General features: G+C 37.5%; 1 pseudogene; it reads right to left on the bottom strand.

The window, feature by feature from the left end:
* Window positions 1-1,006: 1,006 nt before the first annotated feature.
* On the bottom strand, window positions 1,007-2,974 carry LOC137653220 (protein FAM200C-like; annotated as a pseudogene).
* Between the last annotated feature and the right edge of the window lie 2,449 nt (window positions 2,975-5,423).

Genomic DNA, 5,423 nt, shown 5'->3' with positions numbered 1-5,423 from the left:
GTTAAATGGAAATCAGATTAGGCTGAAAAATAAACTCCTGCGACCATCAATAGTCAATCAATAGCAGCAATTGATTAATTGTTAAGGTCAAGTTAGTGAATAATTGGCAAACTTTTTCAGGCCTTCCTTCTCTCGTCGGTTTTGGAGATTAGATGATGGACAGTGTTTTATTTTTTATTTTCGAGAGAGAGAGAGAGAGAGAGAGAGAGAGAGAGAGAGAGAGAGAGAGAGAGAGAGAGAGAGAGAGAGAGCCTTACCTTATTGCCTTATTTTTGTTTGGGTTCCCCCAGGTCCCTCAGTGTGAGGAACCTCTTTATCCACCAGAGAGTTGCTAATACATCTTCCGGTGTATTTTGCATCTTCCAGTCTTGGATGGTCTGGGATGCATCTTAGGTATTTATCGAGCTGATTTTTAAACGCATCTACGCTCACTCCTGATATGTTTCTTAGATGAGCTGGCAGCACATTAAATAGTCGCTGCATTATCGATGCTGGTGCGTAGTGGATTAATGTCCTGTGCGCCTTTCTCAGTTTACCTGGAATGCTTTTTGGCACTATTAATCTACCTCGGCTTGCTCTTTCTGATACTTTAAGCTCCATGATGTTTTCAGCAATTCCTTCTATTTGCTTCCATGCTTGTATTATCATGTAGCGTTCTCTTCTCCTTTCTAGACTGTATAGTTTTAAAAATTGCAGTCTTTCCCAGTAATCAAGGTCCTTAACTTCTTCTATTCTAGCAGTATAGGACCTTTGTACACTCTCTATTTGCGCAATATCCTTTTGGTAGTGTGGGTACCATATCACATTGCAGTACTCGAGTGTACTACGCACATAAGTTTTGTAAAGCATAATCATGTGTTCAGCTTTTCTTGTTTTAAAGCAGTGGTTCTTAACCTTTTCCAGTGCCCGTACCCCTTGATATGTCAGAAATTTTTCTCATACCCCCATCCAATGTAAATACAATACAAATATATGAAAAGGATTAGTGATACAAACCTTGCTGAGAAATTATTAGATTTTCAATTACAGAAGAAAGGTACTTTTTTTTATTTCAAATGAAAAGTGTCAATTAGTAGGATACAATGAATAATAATGAGTATTACTACAGAGTGCACACCAACAGATTTTTAGTGGCTCTTTTGTTGTTGTTTCTCATTAATGATATTGTTCAAACGAGGTTCTTTCTTAGAAAGTGCCAGACGCATGTCATCACTTGCATCCAAACGGTTTCTGGCTTTTGTTTTGATGTGTAGGAGCGTTGAAAAACCTGCCTCACATAAGTATGTAGTTGCAAATGGCACGAGGACCTCCAAAGCTCTCCTTTCTAACTGTGGGAATGCTTGGAGTTGTGCACACCTAAACATATCCAGTTGCATTTTTCAAACTTCATTTGGATTCTGTCATTGGTCTGCAACTCCACAAGATCATCTTTCATGATATCATTATCATCCATGGAATCAAGGTTGAAAAGAAATATATCCCGTATCCATCTTTGTGCCACAGAACCTTCTTCAAGGTGAAAATACCATGGAAAGGACTGAATCAGTTCTTACAAATGTTCTTTTACTTCACTCAGGATGGGCAGCTCTTCTTCAGCACTAGCAGCCTCATCAAGAGAAGGGAAGTTTGCAAAATTTCCACTTTCAATGCGCTTTATCTACATTGGAAGTTTCTTGGTGAGGGCAGATAACTTTTTTCTGGCAGTTATCATATTCATCTCTGTTCCTTGCATAGACACATTCAGTTCATTGAGGTGTATGAATACATCTGCCAGATATACCAGAGACAAAATTAACTCCCTATTTTCAAAATGGTCAGCAATTTCACTGCCTTGATTTCTAAGAAATTGCATAATTTCTTCATGAAGTTCAAATACACGTGTAAGTACCCAGCCACGGGAAAGCCACCTCACTTCTGTGTGGTAAAGAAGAACACTATGCTCAGCTCCAATTTCTTCACAAAAAGATGCAAAAAGACGGTGATTCACTGCCCGTCCTCTGATGAAATTTACAGCACGCACAACAACTGATAAAACAGTCTTCAATTTTTCTGGCAGCGTCTTTGTAGCAAGTGCATGATGATGCAATACACAGTGAGTGACAGTTACATGGGGAACCTCTTTTTTTCACTAGGGTAGCAAAGCCTGATTTATTTCCAAGCATGACAGGGGCTCCATCAGTGCAAATTGAACCACACATCCTGAGAGTCATTTCATGTTCCAAGAAGAACTCTTTAACAAGACTGAACACATCAGTTGCTTTTGCAGTGGTTTTCAGAGGTTTACAAAATAAGAATTCTTCCACCACTTCTTTCTCCTTCACATACAGAACAAATCCCATCAACTGGTTGCAAAAACTAACGTCAGTTGACTCGTCTAGCTGAATACTCACTCTGACAGGACTAGCTTTCAGGTCTGTTATCACCTGCTGCAAGACATCTTGACTCATTTGACAGAGGTATCTGTTTAAGCTTCTTTTCAGCTTCTGTCCCTAACACCGTTTTTGCCATTTCTAATGCACAAGGTTTAACAAGCTCCTCTGTAATAGTGTGAGCTTTTTTCTTCTTTGCACACAGAAGGGCAACTTCATAAGATGCTTGCAACTAAGGTTTCTCAACTGGCACAAAACCTAGCTTTGACAGGGTACCACTACGATCAAATCGTTCCCACTTGATCTTCAAGCTGTTTAAGTCATGTCCAGCATCTGTGCCTCCATGCTGATTGTTGAAGTGTTCATTGAGTCTTGATAGTTGGAGATTTGCATTTGCAAAGACTGTGCGGCAGAGGATGCACTGTGGTCATTGAGTTCCATCTGCCTCAGTCATACAGGTAAAACCATAACGAATGTAGTCGTCGTTCCACTTGCGTTTCTTAGACATAGTTACTAGATCTTGATCACACTGATATTGCCTGGAAAGATGCAGGCCTGGATGTTATAACCGTTACAACATGTTATAATCGATATAAAATAACGTATCACCGCCAACACAATACACAGTTCACCCAGTGATGGCTCGAAGTGTATGTTATTGTGGGAGGGTAAGGCCATTTTTTTTACCAACTAAGACCATTTTTTTACCAACTCAGGACAGTTTGACCTTCTCAGGACACTTTTTTTTTTTACCAACTCGAGGGATTGTTTTGATCAACTCAGGCCATTGTTTGACCAATCCAGGTCATTTATTTACCAAAGGAATTTTTTTACCAGTTCAAGCCATATTTTGACCAACTCAAGCCATGCTTTGACCAACACATACCAGTTTTTGACCAAGTCAGACCATTTTTTGACCAACTCATCCCCGACCCCTCACCCTGGTCGAACCATCCCTAAGTCCACTATATTCCTCCTCATGCACAGAACAGTACCTTCAAAATTATATATCTTTTATCAATTATACATCTATTCTTGACAATATTAGAGTTATACCACACTAAAAAACATACTGTGACATAAAATGATAATCCAAAAATTACATTTCACAAATAAAAAATTACACACTCACTAGTAAGTCACCTCAATACTATCAACAACTCGAACACAAACAAAATGCAGACCCAATTTACACTGTTCACATTGACTCAACTACACACAGCACAGTGCACATGCAGCATGTTTCAGAGTCAGGAACAACGCGAACCCGACCCGTACGAGACATAAAAAAAAAACGTATATGAAACAATAGAAAACATAAGAAAATTAACAGCACTAACTTGAAAAAAAATAATTTAGACAATTATAGTAAGAGAAATATTTGGAAAATGCATGTTTTGCTTTCTCATGGTAAATATACAGTAGCTATCATGTCTCGTACCCCCAGGCTTAAGGTTTCGTACCCCCTGGGGGTACAGGTACCCCAGGTTAAGAACCACTGTTTTAAAGTGTCTGAATAACATTCCCATTTTTGCTTTACATTTAGCCAACAGTGTTGCTATTTGGTCGTTGCATAACATATTCCTATTTAAAATTACACCAAGGTCTTTAATTGCTTCCTTGTTTGTGATTGTCTCATTATTAGGTCCCTTGTATGCATACACCATTCCTTCTCTGTTTCCATAATTTATTGATTCGAATTTATCGGAGTTAAATACCATCCTATTTATCTCCGCCCATTCATATATTTTGTTTAGATCTCTTTGTAGTGAGTTCCTATCTTCATCACAAGTAATTTCTCTACTTATTCTTGTGTCATCGGCGAAACTTCTCACTACAGAGTTTTCAACATCACAGTCTATGTCTGAGATCATAATAACAAATAGCAGTGCAGCTAATACCGTACCTTGGGGCACACCAGATATTACCTGGGCTTCATCTGATTTCTCGTCATTTGCAACCACTATCTGTTTTCTGTTTTGCAGGAATTCTTTTACCCATTTTCCTATCTTTCCCACAATATTATGCTTTCTCATTTTTTTCTCCAATATGTTATGGTCTACCTTGTCAAAGGCTTTTGCAAAATCTAGATAGATCACATCTGTGTCTTTTTCATTTATCATATTATTGTATATGTTTTCATAGTGAGCTATCAGTTGGGTCTGTGTACTTTTTCCAGGTACGAAACCGTGTTGACCCATATTAAACAAATTATTTTTGACCAAATGGTTCATTATTTTCTTTTTTATTACCCTCTCATACACTTTCATAATATGTGATGTTAGACTAACAGGTCTATAACTGCTTGCCTCTAGTCTTGATCCACTTTTGAAGATGGGGTTATATAAGCTAATTTATGTTTAACATATATCTCGCTCATATCTATACTCTGTCTTAGCAGTATTGCAAGTGGCTTTGCGATAGTGTTTGCAGTTTTTTTTAACAAAATCGCTGGAACTCCATCTGGTCCGGCTGCCGATCCATTTTTAATTTCGTTTATGGCCGTGACAGTATCTGCTTCATTAATATCGATATCCGTTAGATATTCAACATTTTCTTCTCTCATTTCTGTTTCATTATTCTCATTCGCAATTCTTGGCGTGAACTCACTCTTATATTTTTCTGCTAATATGTTGCATATTTCCTTTTTTTCATTCGTTAGCCGTCCTTCAATTCTTAGAGGGCCTATTTCTATTCTCCTTTTATTCATCTTTTTTGCATAGGAGTAAAGTACTTTGGGGTTTCTTTTTATATTTTGAAGTGTCCTTTCTTCTAAGTCCCTTTTTCCATTTTCTTTCGACTGTATAATCTTTTGTTCTGCATTTTCTATCTTACATTTTGTTTCCCTCATTTTCCATGAGAGAGAGAGAGAGAGAATTACCCTTCTATGATTTAATTGTAATAAGATGAATTCAACTTAGCATTAAAAGAGTAGAGGCCCTTAATCATACTAACAGATTCTTATTAGCTATAAAACAAATAAAAAAATTATTCATAAAACTTTGTAGAAGATTCCTGTATTCGATTATTCTTTCTATATTTGAAAAAAATGCT

Source organism: Palaemon carinicauda, chromosome 14 (genome assembly GCF_036898095.1).
Source record: "Palaemon carinicauda isolate YSFRI2023 chromosome 14, ASM3689809v2, whole genome shotgun sequence".
In the NCBI taxonomy this organism is placed as follows: Eukaryota; Metazoa; Arthropoda; class Malacostraca; order Decapoda; family Palaemonidae; genus Palaemon; species Palaemon carinicauda.
The sequence above is the reverse complement of the archived record's forward strand: the minus strand, read 5'-3'. Positions and strand labels throughout refer to the sequence as shown.